The sequence below is a fragment of the Macrobrachium rosenbergii genome, chromosome 10 (genome assembly GCF_040412425.1).
Source record: "Macrobrachium rosenbergii isolate ZJJX-2024 chromosome 10, ASM4041242v1, whole genome shotgun sequence".
Classification (NCBI taxonomy): Eukaryota; Metazoa; Arthropoda; class Malacostraca; order Decapoda; family Palaemonidae; genus Macrobrachium; species Macrobrachium rosenbergii.
Genome location: NC_089750.1, coordinates 56,674,707 through 56,684,034, shown reverse-complemented (window position 1 = coordinate 56,684,034; position 9,328 = coordinate 56,674,707). Strand labels below are relative to the sequence as shown.

The 9,328-nt window shown below is 36.8% G+C and overlaps 1 long non-coding RNA gene across 1 annotated transcript; it reads left to right on the top strand.

The window, feature by feature from the left end:
• Positions 1-1,549: 1,549 nt before the first annotated feature.
• On the top strand, positions 1,550-6,851 carry LOC136843008 (uncharacterized). Its single transcript, XR_010854409.1, has 3 exons — positions 1,550-1,791; positions 2,002-2,086; positions 5,978-6,851. It is a non-coding gene; the product is annotated as an uncharacterized lncRNA (long non-coding RNA).
• Positions 6,852-9,328: the final 2,477 nt, after the last annotated feature.

The window sequence follows — 9,328 nt, the reverse complement described above, 5'->3', positions numbered from 1 at the left end:
CGTTCCTGAAGGGAGACCAGATTTATTAGAATTTTTACAATCTTATTTCTGCCTTTTGCCACACTGCCCATTCCTGAGGACTCTGACCTTTAGCCACAGAATATGATATCAGCATTAGAATAAGAATTATCCCGCGGCAACTCAGCCGGAAAACGGGAAATTCAGTCTATCTAAAATCGGAAGCTTTCATATCAGGGAATACTCCATTAGAGTGAAAGTTATGAGGTCCCAAAGTGTAAGTAACTTTAAAGTCTTCTTAGTTCCTCGTTGGACGAGTCGGTAGAGTTCTCGGCTAGCACTCTGCTACGCCCGAGCTCGGGTCTCCGGCAGGCCAATGAAGAATTAGAGGAATTTATTTCTGGTGACAGAAATTCATTTCTCGCTATAATGTGGTTCGGATTCCACAATAAGGTGTAGGTACCGTTGCTAGGCAAACAGTTGGTTCTTAGCCTCGTAAAATAAGTCTAATCCTTCGGGCCAGCCCTCTCTAGGAGAGCTGTTAGTCAGCTCAGTGGTCTGGTTAAACTAAGCTATACTTAACTTAAAGTCTTCTTAGCATATTAGATTTCAACTTCCACAACTTAATTTGCAAAGACGTAAAATTAGTTGAATTGTCACAAAATTATGTTGATACGCATAATTATAATAACTTGAAATATATTTTTCATATACCAGCATACGATTGCAATTTACTAATATTATAGTCATGGTAATGGAATCATATGTGAAAGAAAATAAAGGAGATATTTCAGCGCCTGTGTGCACGCACAAACACGCACAAACAAGCATAATAACACATGCATGTACATAGCCACAAATATTAAGTCAAAAATACCGTTTGATAGCGAATTCACTACAGGTGAATAAGTGCAGCTGCCGAGAGAAATACATTTATTAGTTTCCCTTAGGTTTAGAAATAGTAAATTTTATATCAAACGATTTTTGTGGCTTAATATTGTGAATATTAAAAAGGCAAAAGTGCATAAGGGACAAAATTCATACATATAAATAAAATGTGTTGACTGTCAAAGTTCCAACTTGTATCGGTTTATGTGTATTATATTGATTTCATTGCAAACATTTACATCAACATCTGTATTCTTATGCATAATCTTAACAAATTAGTATTTTGCGGGGTGAATCAAGGAAGTTATTGACTTACGTGTTTGTATGTGTGTTTATGTATATACGTATATATAGAATATTTCATTATATATCGTTATGACAAAATATCCACGCGAATTAAAAGTTATTTCATCAAAGTGATGAAAAGAAATATGGGGCAGGCTTATGCTACAAATTTCATGAACTCTAAAAGAAATTACGAGTTGCGTTCAGGAAAATAGATTCATCATCTGCTGTATTTTAAACTTCCATGAAAGACAAGTAAAAGAAGGGAGTGGGAAATAAGAATAATACTTACAAAATTAGCGATTTCAAGGATATCCATAGATCGCATTCAGTCGTGTTCCAAGAAGCAAGACACTACTAAGACTTTAGAGTCCTTGGCAAACGACAACATCGTTCGAGTTCGAACACTTGAACCTTCGGACTTTCGACTGTAACATCGTTCTGGGCGGTAGACGCGTAACAGGAGTTTGCTAAGTAATCCGTTTATCTTCACGAGTGGCGTATTAAATTCCTCACTAATTTTTCTTAGCATAATTGGTCATGTTGTAAGTTTTTACGAGAAAACCGTTTATCACGCGACTAGACTAAAATTGGCGCTTGAGATTTCCATCGATTGTCACTTCGTTGGTAAAGTTATAACAAACCCCGGGCTTCTGCAAGGTAACACTGGAACTTGATTATATTATTACTAATATTGTATATTTGTTCTGGGGATTTTAGAATCTTGTTGCGTGTTTAGTCTCATTCAAATCTTCTTCAGTCATAACACTTTCTGGGGGATTTTATTCATAATCTGACGTGAGAAAACGCCCAAAATTTACAAGATTTAGATTAAGTTACGTACAACTCTAAAGCTTTTGTCTTTTCCAGGATGGCTTTAGTACGAGTTTGACTTAGAGTTGCTGTTCTATCGGTAAAGCTTCAAGCATGTTATAGCTGCTCTCTTTAGCAACAGGTATGTAGGAGGTATTTTTTTCCGTCAAATAAAGTTTTGTAGTTTTTGTGATATGTTTAAATGGTAATAATTTACTATTTGAATTTAAATAAATTTGCTTTTTAAAATTTTGTAATTTACTTTTTAAATTTTATAATAAATTTACTTTGTAAATTTTTGTAATACATTTACTTTTAAAATTTTTGTAATTTCTTGTAATTTGTCATAAATTTACTTTTTTTAATTTATAAATTTACCTTCATTCTTTATCATTTTACTTTTTTAATTTAGTTTTTAATTTTTTACTTGTATATACTGTTCAAGTTCACCTTATCCTCCACCCCTTAGGGGCGGGCCCCTGAAGGGGTGGGGGAGCCCCCATATTCTGCATAGTAGGTCGTATGACCTACTATGCAGGTTCTTGGGTGGTTGTGAACAAGCTAATCAAACTCTTCCTTTCAGGTGGTAAATATAGACTTAATCTATTGCTTAGTTTTCTTGTAAGTTCAGATAGGTATTAGGTGTTTAAATGTCTTTGGCTGCCTCCCACTCAGTTAAGTTTACAGAGGCTCCCCAAGATTTGAGGACATTAAGAATGTTTATGCCATCAAGCGGCAATATTCGGCATTAAAACAAATTTATGTACAGGTCTGGCGTCTTGGTATGTTTCACTTAAGAATTTTATCCTCCTGAATGGTTAAGTTTGTGGTTAGGTTAAGTCAGATAGGTTTTTGTCAATATTCATAAAAGTTTTGCCCGAATTTAAATTTTTAAGCGTAAAGTTGGCGTAAGACTTAGTTTTCTGAGGATTCGAACTTTGCATTTCCTTTCTCACAACCGAAAATTTCTGGTTATAGGGGTTACAGGAAGCTCCCTAAATTTACGGGTCATTTACGATAATAGGGCTTGTTTACCCAATAGCTAGTCTCTTGAGAATCTTCAAAACCATGCAAAATTTTCCCCAGACAGAGGTTATGTCCAGAGTAATGTTTGGATTTCTGCTGTTAGCAGATGGAACTTTTATGAAGGTCTAGTAACTTATAGCTAGGAACACTCAACTCCTGTTAACAGACAGCACGAAATCAATTTTTTTAGTTGAAAGTACGAACATTTTGTCATGGATTTTTTTTCCATTGAATAATTGGAATATGTTTGCTTTCAGGGGGGTGTAGTCTAAACTTGTCAGGTATGTTGGTTAGTTTTGATACTATCAGCTTACTCATAGCATAAGCAGTGTATCTATGATGCTATCCGCTGACACTGAGTTTGTATGTTACCCTGAATACAGGCAATGAGTTTGTTACTCTTTGAACATAGGCAATGAATTTATTCTATGCACATAGACAATGAATCTGTTACTCTATGAACATAGGCAATGAGTTTCTTCCATGAAGACAATGAGTTTTACTCTTGAACACAATGAGTGTTACTATATGTACACAACCAATGAGTTTGTACTTATAAACGGAGGCAAGTTTGATATTCATGCACAAGCAATAAGTTTGGAAGTTACTCTTGAATACCGGCAATGAGTTTGTAATGTTACTCATGAACACTGGCAATAGTTTTGTGATGTTACTCACGAGTACCGGCAATAGTTTTGTGCGATGCCATCCATGAACGTGGGTTTATTTTCCATGAACCCTGTCAACTGCGTGTTTAAGCTATCAGTGACAAAGTGGGTAATTGATACTATCGGCACAATGACTGATGTTGTTCATTATCACAATACACCGAGACATTCATACTATCCTTGAATAAGGGGAGTGCTTTGTGCGGCTGGTCATAACATAAGCGGGAACAGTGACGCTTCCTTGAACAGTGCATTGTGGAACTGTTCATGAACACAGGCAGCGAGTGTGGGGTGCTATCCAATCAAGGCATGAGTTTCCAATGGTATCTATCAACAAGGCTTTGAGTATATGAAATACGCATAAATTGTTGGTACTCAATTTAGTGATGCAATGCTGTAATGAACGTCAGCGTTCGCCAAGCTATCCTTGGCAATTAGGTGTTTGATCGTGGTTGTTATATAGTGCCTGAAATGTTTACAAGGTCATCAGGTATTTAATGAATGTACCAATATATATTTTTAAATATACTAAGGTAGGAGCTGTTAAATCTTTTTGATAATTAGTGGCAAAATTTATCTATGATGTAATCTTTTCCTCCCTAACAAGAGTTCACATTACACAACTTCGTTGCTTTATTTTCAAGTTTTGATTTTAGTGATTTTCAGAATACTACACTTTCTTAAGTATAATTTTCAACTTTTGTTTGAGTGGTTTCTGCTTAATAGTGAACATTTTTAACTTTAAATGGCGTAAAAAGCAGAAAAGCATTGTAAAGTATAAATGTTCGTTAAACAGCCTCGGTGCATAATTATGGGGTAAATCTAAAGGAGAGCTCCGTCTCTTGTTTGCAGAAGAATATATATTTTTCCGATGTATTTTTTATTGATTATGCTGAAACTGATCATTAATATTGGTGGCAACAAGCAATTACACCCTTTTTCCCATCTAACAATCTTGGGGGACCCCAGTGGGAACCGGGGTTTTTGGGTCGGGGGGAGCAGGAGAAAAGTGATTTCCAGGGCACTACCTAACCAAACAACCACCTAACCTAACCTATGGCGCCGTACCCCTACCTAGGCCTAGCAGGAGGGGGGGCTTCGCCCCCCCTGCGACCCCCTCTTAAGGGCACTACCTTCCCTGCACACTTCATGACAATTCCGAAAAATATGAGCGGCCATTAGGCTAACTGAGACACTACTCCAGCATATTTCACACGATAATCAAAATACAGGAAATAGCTTACCTTCCAGTGGAGGATGGAGTTCAGCAGCAGCTTTCACAAAGGCGTGAAACCTTCGTAAGGGGTATTGAATGTGCAATTTGAAATATGCAACGGCTAAATATCCAACAAAATGTTTTTTGCGTCGGCCATATTTTGGGACCAAATTCTTGACATCTCTCCACCGTCTCTCTATGGTATTGGTATGGGCAAGAGTTTGTGGATCAACAAAATTTACACTGCGATTGACCTGTAAATGTTTGTAGCCCTCGCTTGCCAGGCAATCGTATGCTTTCCAGCAATCGGAAATGATTGTTGTTCCTGGTTCGATGTACTGTTTAATGACAGCAAGCAAAACCTCAGAGTTTCGTTGTTCAACAGGAACCATAAAGAACTCCCTAGTTTCCCTACAAATGCCCCCAAATACCCACTGACCCTCTATAATTCTGCCCACATTATACCTCCTCTTACCAAATTTTGATTCATCAATTTCCACTATTTTACCCTCCTCCAATTTTATGAGAACGTCTAAATACCCAATTTACTATTACTTCCCTACAAAATGAAGCCTAATCATTGATGGTGGGATCGCTGAGATGAAGCTCAAAACTAGCAAACTTATAAGAAAACCAATCAGATACAAAAATAAAGCAAAATGTTAAATTAGTTTCAATATCCACGTGAGACTTGGAGAACCATGTGTTTTTAAATATTGAGACAAAAATTACACTGTTTTCTCCTTTTTTTGGACACTACATACGTTTTATCGCACCGAAAGGCTTTTTTGTTCAAGTCAAGACGGCACTTTTCCTTACATGTCGGGCAAATGTGTTCACTCTTCATTAAACCGTGATTTTGGGCAAATGTTACGAGCCTTTCCATATGCCCATAATAATAGTTTGTGAAATCTCTAATTCACGTAACAATTTTCACACACTGCGGGGAAACTTTCCTGGGGAACAAAATAGAAGCTGTAGACAGTCCTGCTAATTCACTCATGGCGCTAGTGCTAGTAACGTTTAATTGGAGAAAATAGGTGTATTTGCCGAAAAAATGAACGACTTGGTAACGTAAAATATTTGTCATTGGCTGAAAACACTTTGCTTTCTTTTGTTTCAGAGAAAATTGAAACGTGCTTATTTACGACTGGATATTGTCTAATGATGTCACTTTTTGGGTGGAGTTTTTTTCGTGATGTCATTCGGAAGGTGTGGTTTCCCCATGACAATTTGAGACTGCGCAGCACACAAACGAACGAACAGGAGTTCAGTAAAATAGGTGATACGACAGAGACAACAACATGAAGGACTTTGTTTTTTTCTGTAGGTACAAATATTCAAGTTGTGTTTTCTAGACCGATAGGACTTACCGCCACTAATTTCTTTCTTCATTAGAACATACTTAGTATCTTCTTTCAATGTATAAACACATTTATACTAAAAATCGGCCGGAGCACTTATTAAGATTTTACCAATTATGGTATAAAATGTACGAGATAATCTTACTCCAGATGGTTACAAGTTTGAAATGGGTAATAAGCTTTTTTTGGGCATTGATTGGAGAAACGGAACTCATGGTTTTCATAAGCTAATTATCCTTAAAATTAAAAGATACCGTATCTATTTCAAGATAGAGTTAACTCCGTTCTCTTTACGGAGTTGCCGAGTAATTGTCGTAAGAACATTTTCTGCTGCCGTTGTTTTTGTTATAAGGTCACAACTTGCTGGAGGAACCAGAATTCAAAAAATGTGCAGACACGGGGCGGATTTGAAAACCTTTGTGTTAAGCTGATATTTCTAGGGATCTAAGATGTCAATCAGATAGATGTAAGCTTCTGTTCATTTAATCTCTTTAAATTTTCCATGCTGCGCTTTTCATTGAAATCGTTAGGTTTGTAAGTTAGGTTCCTCGGATATTCTGCTTTCGTAAACTTACCATTTGCCTGTGTATTATAATTGTATTTTTTTTTTATTAATAAATGATGGGGTCTTTAGTTCTCAGTTCTTGACTACTTCCTCGGTATTTTTATAGGGGAAAACCAAGTATGCGGAATCTGGTTTATCATCCATATAATTACAGATGTTGATGGTAAAATCTGCTTAATTAAAAAAAAAACTGCTTAACAGTATTCACGTATGAGTAAATACTCATGTGAAAATCTTATACCAAATTTTAAACGTAAGAAAAGTAAAGTAAACCACCATGGTATTGCTGAAAACTCCATTGGTTCAACACTTACAGTGGAAATGTGATTTGGGTATCGTTCATGACAACTCAAATGCCCTTAGCTAATTTGTGGGACAACGAGTTGAAATCTGACTTCATACAAAAGAATAAGTGTACAGTACCAAGAGCACCGTTAAATGTATTGGTAGCAAAAAAATTGTAAATTAACGCAATTAGTCTGTTTAAGTAGAAGGTAAAACTAAATATCAATTATTTGTTTCATGGAAATAGTACAAATTATTTCAATTCATTGGTATAAAAATTGATAATGTGATGGTCAGCCACATTTACATGGACAAAGGTCTTAAGGTACGTAGCTAAATATAAGATTTAACGCAGGTGAAAAGAATTTTAAGTTAAACATAATGACAAAATTATGAGTTTTTGAAGTTAAGGTACATAGTTAAATATATGATTTAACGTAGGTGAAAAGAATTTAAGTAATTGCAAAAAAATTCTGGAATACTGAAGTTAAATTGTTGAAAGTATCGCGCCACGTTTTTGATAGAGGCGGGAGCCGGGGTGGGGGTTAGAGTGGAGGTCGTTTGGCAAACAAATCTGGTTGACCCCACAAAGCTCTGAGATTCAAAGTTTCTTTTGCCGAAAACATTTAATAATTTGTCTTAATGATTTCCGTTTAGTAGGACACTTCGATTCTGAATAACCTCGTAAGTCCCAGCGCTTTGCTTTTTGCCTGAATTTCATATTCCACTCAATTTAATACGTCACTATTATAGGATAATGGCCATTCATTTTCACAGTCATCCATGAAATTTCCGTAGGATGGTAGTGCCGTCAGTGCACCTCATGCGGTGTACTGTAGGCATTACTTAAGGTTCTCCGCAGCGTCCCTTCGTCCCCTTGCTACAGTACAACCCCTGCCATTTCTTTTACTGTACCTACGTTCGTATCCTCTTATATCTTAATTTCCACTTTCTCCTATCAATTGTTTCTTAGTGCAACTGCGAGGTTTTTCTCCTGTTACACATTTCAAACCTTTCTACTCTCAATTTCCCCTTTCAGCGCTGAATGACCTCATAGGTCCCAGAGCTTAGCCTTAGGCTTAAATGCTATATTCTATTCTATTCTATCCATGAAACTGATTTAAAGACTAATAATAATCAGGACTGGTTGTTTAGGATAGTATCTATTACGGATGCTCTTGGTTTAGTGAGTTTGTGAATTTGACACCGAATAGGAGATAAATGAGCAAAATGGTCGAACTTAGTAATCAAAGACGTTTGGAGGATTTTAACATGACTGCCGTCAGATATGGAATGCTTCATGCTGATGTATCATATGAAATGGTATTTGTGTTAATGGGTCTCTTTAATTGCTATCGTTTCTGCTTATTACGGAAATGAAAATTGTTAACTATTGAAGGAATTTGTAAATTAGTGAATGAAGTGAAATACAGATTATAGAAAACTTTTTGGTACATAGGCCCCTTATTTTACAAATGAATCCCCAAACGTTTTTTAATAAACTGGTTGCTCTAGAGCAAAATGGTTGTGGTAAAACGTTATTACCTTCCAAATACGTTTAGTTAATTGTAAATAAACGAACCTGAGAAACTGGTACCAGGCACGAACAATAAGCATTACAGTGAAAGAAGTAACTCTAAAATTATGGAGGTTAGTTTCCAGGATGAGTGCCTCAGTCTATTTGGAAAAAGGTACACACCAGGAAAAGCGCTAGGACCTACAGTATGTCATTCAGCGCTGAAAGGGAAATTGACAGTATGAGGGTTTGAAAAAATGGAACGAGGAAACTCTTGCAGCTGCACTGTGAAACAGTTGTTAAAGAGTGTAGAAAGTCAGATGGAAGAAAGAGAATATGAAGGGAGGTAGAGGAAAAGGAATGAAAGAGGTTGCAGCAAAGAGCCGAAGGGACGCTGCAAATAACGTTTAAGAAATGCCTACAGTGCACCACGTGACGGCACTACCCAACGCGACGAGTTGAGGAATTGCTAAAGCTGAGGATGACAGACTCAATAAAGAGTTGCTTAGGCAGCATCCACACGATCGAGCTTTGTTCGACGAACTTTGTCCGGTGTGACGTCAGAAGCGGGCAAACTTCCGAGGGATAACATCAATAAGTATAAACCCTTTGTCTCCCAGCTGCAACCCCCTTCATGCCTTCACTGTACCTCCGTTCATAATCTCTCTCTTCCATCTTACTTTCCACCCTCTCCTAATAATTGTTTCATAGTGCAACTGCGAGGTTTTCCTCCTGTTACACCTT